This window comes from Fukomys damarensis, unplaced genomic scaffold (genome assembly GCF_012274545.1).
Source record: "Fukomys damarensis isolate Sample0158 unplaced genomic scaffold, DMR_v1.0_HiC HiC_scaffold_24, whole genome shotgun sequence".
NCBI lineage: Eukaryota > Metazoa > Chordata > Mammalia > Rodentia > Bathyergidae > Fukomys > Fukomys damarensis.
In genome coordinates, this window is record NW_022900936.1 from 9,006,094 (window position 1) to 9,018,124 (window position 12,031).

Genomic DNA, 12,031 nt, shown 5'->3' on the forward strand with positions numbered 1-12,031 from the left:
TAACATGCAATTACAAACAAATGAGGCCTATGAAGCAAAGACTCAGGTCTATGGAAGAGTGCAACAAAAGATGGAACCTAGATTTGGAGACTTGAAGAAATGAAGCTTGCTCTGAGTCCTGGCAAGCATGAACAGGCACTGATTCCCCAGAGAAAGCAACTCTTGCACAAATATGTACAGAATTCCACCATAGGAGCTTACATAGAAGAACCCAAGAAACACCATGGGGACTAAAAAATTTTTTTAATTTCTCAGAAGGGACTGGAAAAGGCATCTCAGAGTAGGGAACATTTCAATAATCTTAGAGGATAAAAGTAGGTTTTCAAAGATGAAAAGGGTGGAAGGATAAGCCAAGCAAAGGGAGAAAAGCAGATGCAGAGGTACGAAGACATGAAAGGGTAAGAACAAATAGTTCTGGGTTGCTGTAGTGTTTAGGGGAAGAATATTTGTGCAACAAATTGCTAGTGAGGAAGTAGGACTGTCAGGTCATAAAGATTCCTATAGGTCATTTATAGGGGCAGGACTTCATCCTGTGGATAGCAGGAAGCCAAAGGAAGATAGGTACAGAGAAGTGGTACAGCAAGGTTTGTGCTTTGGAAAATTCATCTTATGCTTTGTGAAAAATAGATTCCACTTGGGAGAAAAAGAGAGCCTGAGAAGACCATTAGGAGCCATGAACTCCTTCTGCGTTGACAGTTATCACCTACTAAATGATCTACCATAATCTGAGCTTTCATGGAAGCAGGTATAGGTTGAATTATCTCTCCACAGCCCTCTTTTTCTACCTGGCTCATTACCACCATCTTAGTTGGGGCTACAGTTGCCTCATTTATGGCTTACTATGTGCCTCCTAACTGGTCTCACTTGCTATAGCCTGGCTCTTTAATCCCTCTAGGAAAGCTGGTCTTGCCCCCTGAGACTGAAAACTGACCACATTCCCTGAGTAAAGATACCCAATGCCTAAAGAGTCAATCCATTCCTCTCTGCTGGTCACTGGCTTCCCTCTTTACTCCTTAATACTGACTCTTTGCTCAGTAACATACATAATCTTTAATTCTCACCCCACTCTAGATAAACATTATCATCCTTATTTTACAATCCCTAGATTACAGGACAGAGATTAGAGGCTAATAAATTGTAGAATCACATTTTGAACTCAGGTCTGGCTCAAAAGCCAATACTGTTTTCGTTCAGACATGTTAAATGTAAACTAAGTTTCCGAAAAGATAGAACCAGGAGATAGAGACAGAGATGATAGAGACAGAGGAGATAGCTATTTTATGAGGAATTAGCTCACATACTTATGAGGATGAGAAGTCTTAGGACCTGCTATATGCCAGCTAGACACTCTGGAAAACCTGTGAGATAATTTAGTTTGAGTCGTAAGGCCTGAGAACTGGGAAAAATCCATAGTGTAAATCCTAATCCATGGGTCAGAGAGATGAGATGAGCTGTCGCAACCCAAGTTTGTGGGCAGGAAACAAAAAGCAATAAATGCCCCCATTCTTCTGCCCTCACAGTATTAGATGGTGCCCTCACATGGGGAGCCCAATCTACTTGACTGAGTCCACTAAGTCAAATGTTAATCTCACCCCAAAACACTTGCACAGACACACGGAAATATTGCTTAATTTGAGCACCCTGTGGCCAGTTGAGTCGATACACAAAATTAACCATCACAAACAAGTAGCCATGGTCAAAGAGGCCATATTCCCTGAACTATGCACTGCCTTGTGAATGGAGTACTTAGAAGAAACCTCATCTATATTAAAGATCCCTGCTGACCGCTTGACCTAAAACATCATGATTGTGAACAGGGGAAATGGTCTAGGTTGAAAGCCAAAATTATCATGAGCTGTCTTAGGACCTTTAGCAGCCAATCATCTTAACTTCCATATCTGCCTACCATTCTCAGGACTATTAGCTTCTCAGAATGTATCACTAAGCTTAGCAGATCTCTTGGCCTTCACCAAGCCCAGGACTAAAAGTGCGGTAAGACAATATTTGAAACCTTTAGGAGTGATTTATCTGCTTTGCTGCTGCCTGGTATTCCTACTGATGTAACAGGTAAATGTATTGATTTATGAACTTCTTTTGCCCTGTGATTATGAATGTTCACATAACCTCTTCCACAGTGGAACATAACATTCAGAGTAACTTGAATCTGTGTTCCTGGGCCATGATCAGAAACTATTTTCTTACTTTCATTAAAGCCAACTTGTTATTTTACATCACCACCCCTAATCCCAGTATCTCAAGAACTGAGCCAAAGTTTGTTCACAAGATATTGAAAAATGCCAAGAGTACTCTTTTCCTAAGCCACAATAAATAACTGAATTTACTTAATTTTACATGTATGACCTTTACATTTTAAAAAGAAATTGGCCCCTGTGACTGCCTATCTGCACTAAAATTTTGTAAAGGACAACTGACACTGCATCAGTTACACGGTTATTTTAATTGATTTGTCTCCTAGTAGATTTGAAATCTACTGTAGAGATAGACTACATATTTAGTGGGAAATGTGGGAGATGGGTTAGAGAATGTTGTTGCTTGGTGTTGATGTACACAAGGTGCTGAAAGCCATATCCAACCCTATGGGATAGGGAGTATTAAGGCAGTACAGGGGCTTCTGAAATTCTAGAATACACAGATACAGATTAAATTGGGGCAAAAAGTCATGAAAACTCTTTAACGTGAAAAAGGAGAAATGTCATAGCACTGGAGGTGAGAGGTGAAGAAACTCACGGAGTGTGATTACCTGTTTAATGTCACCCAGAAACTTATTAGCCCTTTATCTGTTAGGAAGGGGAGAGTACAGAATGTAGACAGATCTGAGGGCTTGTAAATGATCGCTAAGGAAATACTCCAGGATTTGAATGACCCTGAAGGACAGGCATTAACTGGTAAAGGACATCTGTCCTGCGAAGGTTACATTCCTGTCTTCTCTGAGACAGATAATAGGATTTCCTGTGGGATGGAGAGTAACTGTGGTCCCTTCTGCAGTCTGGTCTTAATGTAGATAAGGGAATTCCAGAGAGTCTCTCCTTACACTTAAGTGGGCAAAAGCAGTCTGAGCTCTTCATTTAGGACAAATGCTTAGCATTCCCAAAAAACACCATATGTGGGAGTTAACATTCTCTGAGGCCCAGCAGTAGGTTTTGAGCTGAAGAGACACCTCCTGACAGCTATGCCATGGGGAAACCTCTTTAGCCACAGAGGCCAGGAAAGATGGGAACAGAACCTCTCAAAATGCAGTCTCCTTCCAACTAGCTCAGAATCCCCAGGAACATGTAAAATGCCCATTCCTAGGCCACACTCCAGACCTACAGTCAGAATCTCTGAGGATGTGGCTCAGGAACCTGCATTTTAACAGCCTCCTAGATTTTAATGTTCACTGATAGTAAGCCTTTATTAAGCCAGGACAGATACCAGCGGAAAAGGACCAGGTCCTGGGACAAGTTTCCATAAACCCTTAGCAACAGAACTAGGGAGCCAATGGGGAAAATGTCCACCAGACCTAGGCCAAAAAATATTTTTATGAACTCTGAGGAAGGCATATGTTGAATCTAGTGGCTATAGATAAAAGGGGCAGGATAACCTGAAATGGCGGAGAGAAGGGAGCTCTGGAACAGGAGAAAGAAGCCCGTAGAGGAAGTAGTTGTTGTTTCTGGATTGTTGGGGGTAACCTTCTGGAAAGTTCATACAGAAACAAGACGTCATGGCCCTTAGTGATCAGCCATGATAGGATTAAAATCAAAATTTCAACTTATAGTTAGGAATGTGAACTAGTCTCTTTTGGGTGTTAACCCCAAGCTGTTAACCGATTAACTTCCCTTTTCTTTTCCTCCTTCCATTCTCCAACCTTTGTCATTAAACCTTGGGACATCTCAGAATGTTTTTTTTATTGCTGACATTTGAAAACCAGCCAATCAGAAGGAAGAGAGACTGGAGCTGTGGAAGCCAGTTCAGTGACTGCAGGGATTCCCCCAAAGGATGCAGTGAAAGAATGAGCCAGAATGATGGGAAAGGAAATCTGAGAGTTGAGCGAGCTGGACAGGGCGGATCTCGAATGGAACAAGAGATCATAGAGCAGCTGGGGTTCTGCCTAGGGTGATGAAGGATGGTGTGCCATTGACAGAAAAGGGAGAGAAAGCAACAGAAGGGAAGAGCATATATGCTTGGGCTTGGAAATTTTAAAACAGAGATGTGATGGGACGTTTCAGCAGACACTTGGAACGACAGACAGACACATCATTAGCAGATCTCTGCACAGCATTGCACATCTATTAACATTTCAAAACCATGAGCCGCTAATGAGGATCAGCCCAGGGGTCAGATCCTCTGGGAGTCTATTAGCTTTCAATGCTGCTGGCCAGAGACAATAGCCATCGCCACCTGCAGGCTGGACCATTAGTCACACAAAGGAGAAGAGCATGGGGAGAACAGCCTTGTTGCTACCCAAGCACCAGCTCTAGGTCACCTCCCACCTGTCAGGTCGGCTCCCTGACAACAGCATTTTCCAGGAGGCCCCCATTCTTGTCACTCTTGTGCTGGGGTTGGGGTCTCCACACGTGCCCTTGTCGGGATGGCTCGCCAGAAGTTAAATTTCAAAGGCAACTTCAAAATCCTCATAGCTGTGTTCTCCACCCGGCCAATTAGATTTGCCTGAAAAGTCATTCGGGGCCAAAACCTGGGAATAATTTCAAGGACACCTTTTAAGACCAAAAGGCAGCCTTTCAGAATTGACAGTTTCTGTAGATCCAAGTCTCGCGGAGCCTTTCATCTGCACATTAACAGATGCAGGACTGGGGGTGGGGGAAGGGAGCTTGTCTGAAACTCAGAATCCTTGGGTTTTCTAAAACACACACATTTTCTTGTTTAGCTTCCATTCTGCCCGGGGTTCATCTGGGGAACATCACTGCCGGAAATGCATCTAGAGGTTTTCAGTTAAAATAAATTGCCTCAATCTTTGCAAATTATACAAGAATTGTCAGTGTCATACTAGGGCCACAAACTGTTCACTCTCTGGTCAGCTTCAGGCTGAAATCCTTCAGAGACCACAGATGGGGAAAGAAATCCCCCCAAGGCTCGCAGCTATCCCCTGTGACCCTCAGAATGGACCCACAGTTCCTGGTCTTCTGAAGCCCCAGGAAACTGTCAGCACCAAATGTGGAAAATCAGTCCTGGCGCTCAGTCCCCAGGCTGCCTGAGGCCTTCCTGTCTGTCCCAGGGGGAGCCACATGGACTGGTGGCCCTCATACACCCTTTCTCTGCCACTGGCCAAGCCTAGCTCATCTCCAGGTCAGAACCTTCCAGGACCAAGCTCACCTTGGCCTCTGATCTTTAGCCCCACACAGGTTCTCCTAGGCACACAGAACAAAGTGGCTTTGCCATTGGTTTCCACACATGCCCATCAACATGGTTCCTATACTTCCTTTCTGAAATTCCCCTAGCTTTGCAGTCCCAAAGAATGCTTCCAGGCTCCTTGGGATGTGATTACCTAAGACAGTTCAGCACTATTCAGGTTGACACACGCATTTGTTGCTGTGTTAGTCTTCTAAGGATGCCATAACAGACTACTACTGGGTGACTAGGTGGTTTAAACAACAAAAAGTTATTTTTTGCACAGTTTTAGAGGCTAGAATTCCAAGGTTAAGGTGGTTTCATCCTGAGGTCTCTTGATGGCTGGTAGATGAGCATTTTATTCTTGTATTTGTAGTGGTCACCCACCTGTGTGTCTATATCCTGATCCCCCCTTCTTGGGACGACACCAGAAAGGATGGATGAGAGCTCACCCTACTGCCTCATGTCACCTTAGTCACCTTTCTAAAGGCTCCATCTCTGAGTGCTGTCACATTGTGAAGCATGGCAGGTTGACATATCGATGTGGAAGGAGACACAACTCAGTCCCCACTGTGGCCATGTATCAAGTACAGTTCACTAGAGGGACCGATTTAATATAAAATACATATGACATACAAAGGACTTTTTAAGGGGGCTACAGTGGCCACCTGCACAGTCAGGGATGGAAGAATACAAAATGGCCATTCACCTGCCAGGGAGTCAGAGGATCCAGTCCAAGACTGAAGGCCTGGAGCTCACTTCAGAGCCTAGTGTGAGTCCATGCTGGAAAGCCAAAGGGTCTGCACTGGAAGGCTGAAGAATCTGCTGGAAGCTTAAAGGAGCTGGAGACAAATATGCAAAGGTAATGGTGAAGACCAGAGCTGCAAAGAAGAGGCCAAAGGGCCAACTTCCTTCTTTCATCCAAGCTGCAAGCCTATTGGCTGGTGCCACACGCATCCGGTGTGGGTCTTCCCCTCTCAGGTTACAGTCTGCAGTCAATCATTTACAGACACACCCAGAGCTGTGCTCCACTACACATTTCTTAATCTTGTGATCTGTCCTATCACAATTAGCTATCACAGGTCAAAAGGCCAACAAAAGACCCAGCCCTCTCCTCTGCCCTGTCATCAAACTTCCACAAGCTCAGTAAGGCAGAGATAAGAGAAAGTCAGTCACTTCTGGTTCACGGTCCTGGTAGAAAGCTCACTGGAGGGAGTGTTGGAAAGCAAATATTAGTGGGGTGCCTGTCCCTGCCTGTGTGGAGACCCATCTGCCTTACTCATGGGGGTCCCCAAGCACCTTTCCCTGTGAGTGCAGACTGGCTTGTAGCTGCGGCCACAGCCTCCTCTGCAGGATCTTTCACCAAGCGATTCACACACATCCCAGGTAACAGATGTCACTTAGTGCCTGTCGAGCCTGGTGACTGCGAACAACCCAAGCACTCCTTTCAGGCTCTGGTGAGATCACGATCATGTAGAGATAGGCTGACACGGGACCCAAGCCTCCTGGAGGTTTCATGCAGCTATTTGAAGATAATTGTTTGATCCTCACAATGGATAAGCTCCAATACTTCAGGAAATCTACTCTCAAAGGAACAAGACAAATGCATCTACTTCAAACAGGAGCACTGCTATTTTTGAGCAAACCCTGCAAGAAGGAGAAACCCATGGTATGGAAAAGAGGCAGATCTGGCCAGAGACCTGAATGACAATGACGGAGAGTAGCCAGTGGTTGAGCTGAGCAAGACAGAGAGAAGAAATCAGGCTGAGAGCAGGTAACAAGGCCCTGAATAAGGGTACAGCCTGCAAAATAACCAGCCTCGGGTAATAGCCAGGTGTGCTCAGGGCTGAAAGGGAGCCTCAAGCTCAATGTAATCTAAGCAGAGGCAAGTTTCCCAAACACAGATCTGGGGATGCTAAAGGCAGTGCTTGCAGTCAAAATAGCCCCTCAGATGGACAGCCGGAGAGGCCCAGCCCATTCTCAGACTCAGCACCTCTTCCACATGTGAACCAAAGCCCTGCTCTGCATCTTGGCAGGCCCCAAACTAGCTCTCCACTGTCAGCATTATTGCTTTCCAGGAATCTCCTGTTTTTCAAAGTATTATTGCCAAGATGTGATGTTTTGCAAGCCCCAAGCTCCATCTCCCTCCTCTTCTGTGAAACTGATGAAATCATTCATCTTCTAGCCCCAAGCAGCCTTGTCGCACCCCACCCTTGCTCCAGAAGTCACCCCAGGTTCTGGCTGAGACCCAGGAGTCCCAGAGGCATAAGACAAGCCCATCTGTCTCAACCAGAACTGGTGACATGGAGGGGCTGTGGTATTGACAACAGCACTGGTTGGCAGATACTCCCAAGGGGCCTGAATATTTCCATGCACCCCTGTGTTTGGCGAGGGATGTGGTTGGCTCACTTCTGGGTATATGAATTAAGGTCAAGGGGCCCTTCCTGAAATATTTGCTTAAAAGCCATATTTTAAATTTATTCCACTGACTCACACTCCACATTGACTAATCAATACAGAAAATATTTATTCAAATTTCCTTTTATTAGGCCAAAGGAAAGATAGGCTGACTACAGAGAAGGTTCTCCAGGCTCATTGATGCCATACCTGGAAATCATTTTAACTCAGCCTTCCAAGTAAATACTGATGTGTACCAGCCTGCTACCATGTTTCATCAGCTCAGGCAAAAACATCCGAAGGCTGGAAAACGTGTTATTACTACACATTTCACAAGCTATGGAAAAGCACTGTTCTGAAATTTTACATGTATTATTAGTACATAATGTGAAAGGGACTTCTGATTTAACAAAAAAAAAGTGCAATCCTATATTAAGCCCACACATGACTTTTTACTTTTTGATTGTATCAAGGCTCAAGCCTAGGTCATTCACACTGAGCTACCTCCCAAGTCCTTTATTCAAGTTTTTTTTATCTTGACACAGGTCTCAGTAAGTTGCCCAGGCTGAGCTCAAACTTGAAATCCTCCTGCCTCAGCCACCAGAGTGCTGGGATTATAGGCAAGCACCACTATGCCCAGCTTACCTGTAACTCTTGATGTTTAGCAGCCTTGGTAAGACCCAGTGATACTCTTGTTCCACCGTAAAGACAATTGCGATAAAAAAAAAAAAAAATATGCCTCTAACTCCAGGCCTAAGGATCACATCCAGACTGCTTTATCCCACACATCCTTGAGCAAGCAGTCAACTAATTCAGGACTTGATTTCTCCTCATTGCACACTGCACTGCACTCCCAGTTGATGGTGAAGCTCATGGTGGGCAACCAGGCCAACACATTCCCTGTACCTTTCTGGAAGCCTAGTCAGGGTAGAGGATGGAGAGAGCAGAAGCAAGTTGCTTTGGATAAACTCAAAGTCTAGTTTACAACTCTGGGTTCATACCTTCCCCAGGAGGAAATAGAAAAACAATTCTGTAAGATAACAGTTTGGATGGCAAAAATAGCCCCCACAGGACCAGACCAGCATTGGAATGGTTTTCAGAAAGTCTATTTTGTGCCCTACAGAGAGTGCAGTGGAGGCGTGTAAGACTGTAAAGCCCCACCATGCCAAGGACAGAAAGAATTTTTAGAAGTGATGTAAAGCTGTGGTTTTAAAATTTTAGTTGTTTTGATTCCAAAAGTCCTCAAACAGAATCCTCCACGGAAGCTCAGTAAGTAAAGCAGACAACTAGGAAGACCCTTCCCCACTTCCTCATCTCCAAACACCTCCAGGCATAAATCAAACCAGCTGCCATCATATCTAAAACCTGTCCCCAAGGGCTCCCTCGCAGCTGTGACTGAAGGGCCAGCACCAGAATCAGGGCACAGTCACACAGCCTTCTCACAGTATGCTCTCCATGAGTGAAAAATTCTGGAGCAGTCCCAGAGGAAGGAGTCTCACAGTGGTACCAGGAGGATGGACTCAAAACCACACACGTCTCTCAGAGCACCAGGGATATCTGACCAGCAGGCCGCTTCTGTCACTCCCTGACCAGTCCTCTTGCCAAAAATCCCACAAAATAATCTGCCCCGAATAGTGTAATAAAAGCCATGTCTGATTTCTCATTTTCCTGTAGCTGAGGAGGGAGGACAGCAGTCCCCAACCATGTTGGCACCAGGCAGAGTTTCATGAAAGAAAAATTTTCCACAAACCAGGATGGTGTGGGTGGTGGGAGGGGTTTGGGATGATCCAAGAGCACTGTACCTATTATGCACCTTGTATCTAGCATTACACTGGGCACTTTACTCCTGTTATTATTACGTTAGATTTTCATAAGAGTGCACCGTGCAGACCCCTCACAGGTACAGCTCTCAGTAAGGTTCAAGCTCCTATGAGAATCTGACGCAGCAGCTGATCTGACAGGAGGCAGAGCTCAGGCTGTAATGCGAGGGATGGGAGCAGCTGTAGATACAGATGAAGCTGTGCTTGCCAGCCACTTGCCTGCTGTGAAGCCTGGTTTCTAACAGGCCACAGACCAGTTGAGGACACGTGGATTTCTGGGAATTTTGTGGGAATAGAGACACATGGGCAGCTGGACTGTAGAAGCAGAAAGATCTCCATGGGAGGATGAATGTTCTTAGCCTATGCCTTGCCATGTGAATATGAACAACTACATGGTCAAACATTTTTACTTCATACGCATGTGCTTATATCTTTTCTATGTTATAAAGGACATACAATGACAGGAGTGTTATTCTGGCAACTGAAGACGTGACTTTCCCTAGATCTGAGAATGTAGCTAGTAAGAGGCCAAGAAAAAGTACAAATTAGGCTATTGCCTCCTTTTTGACCTTCCTGTGCCTTATGTCTTTATCATCATCACCCTTCCCATCTCATTCCCAGTACCCTCTGTAAGTCTCATGAATTCAACACTTGAATACCAGCTGTGAGTACCACTTGTGGTCCTGGCATCACTGTAGGAACTAGAGATAATAAGGAATAGGATACACAGGCCCTTCACTCACAGTTTACATGAGAAATAACCAGACAAATAAGCAAATAATAGTTCTATCCCATGGAGACTGAGTGAAGGAAATGAAAAGTCTCTTTCTGTCTGTCTCTCTCTCTCTAGGGGATTGGACCCAGTGCTTTCACACTGAGATATACCCCTGGCCCTTTTTTATTTATTTTGAGACAGGGTATTGCTAAATCACAAAGTTGTTGCAAGCTGGCCTCAAATTTGTGATCTTCCTGCTTTGCCTCCCAGAATGTTGGAATTATGGGCATGTGCCACCATATCCAGCTAATAAATGGGCTTTTATGTAGAATAACTGATTTTCCTCATATAATCCTTAAAGCTACCACATTTGGCCTATGTTACTCTTACTCCTAATCCCTGAAAAGAGATTCCCATACCTATGCCCAAGACAAACTTCCAGTTGATTCACCCATCCAGCTGTGTGGGATGGGACAGAAAAAAAAAATGGTAGATCTGCCTAGAAAAAGTGCTGAGAGGAAACAGGAAGTGTTGACAGGAAACAGGAAATGCAAGAAAGAAGTAAAGAAACCACAGACCTTACAGAACCAAAGATCCTTAAGGCAACGAAATGTCTTTAGTTAGTAAAAAGGTGGATTCTCAAATTTTCTATGTCCTAACCAAACATGTCAGGGAGAAGCTGATAAAAAGAGGTGTAGAGGAGATCGTTCTCTTGGAGAATGAGACTTCCTCCTTCGTGGACTAAAAGGAGCCAGGGTGAAAGTTCCCCCCCCCCGCTTCCAACCCTGAGGGAATACATTAATAAGAATTTTATTCATCATGGCAAACTTTGCCAGCTATGGGAAAATGGAAAACTCAGACAGAGTCCAGTAACTAACCAATTTCTTCACCTCAGGCTGGTATAACACAAACCATGATAGCAATAGAGGCCAGGCTGCTGCTGGTTTTTAGAGAAACTTACAGGAGAGTGGAATCCCTGACTGAAATATTTGTTGGAGAGGGAATGCCAAATGCAAACATTTTGAGGTCATAAATTTATTTCTATTATTACTCAGATACTCAAAGAAACTATTTTTTGTTTTCTCTATAACTACATCTGCTATTTCTCATGAGACCCCAGCAGGGCAGTAAGAGCATTGAAGACTGGCCAATTAACAATAGTTCAGACTTTTCCAATTTAAACTGTCGCCTTTCAATTTAAACATTCGGTCAGTTTATTCAAAGTTCAATTCCCTTTAGGATAGCTCAGATTCTAATAGTCTTTTTCCAATATGGCAGCCAAGTCTTTGCGGGGGAAATTTGGATTCTTATGATTCTGAAGAAGCAGGAAAAGGCAACTCTGAGTCTCCCTACTAGAAAGCTTTCCAGCCATACTTTCTTTTTTTATTTTTTCTCATTGAGTTTATTGGTACTTTTTAGGTATACAGTACAGTGTCACGAGCCGGCGACGCAGAGCACTATCCAGCAGTGCCTCAAACCTGAAAGAGCAGCGGGGTGGAGATGGGGCAGAGAGAAAGGAAGGATGCCAAGACAAGAGTCTGATCAAGGTGATGTTTATTGCCGGCAAGCATCAGCCTTTTAAAGCTAAAAAACACAAACTATTATGGGATGGGGTTACCATAGTAAATGAAAGTTCACACAGGAAAGAGCAAACAGGCTCAACAAAAACAACCACCATGGGTAGTGGTAACCCAGACAACCACACATCTGAAGGTCAGAGACAAGAAACTGCAACTTTCAGGAATTCCACAAA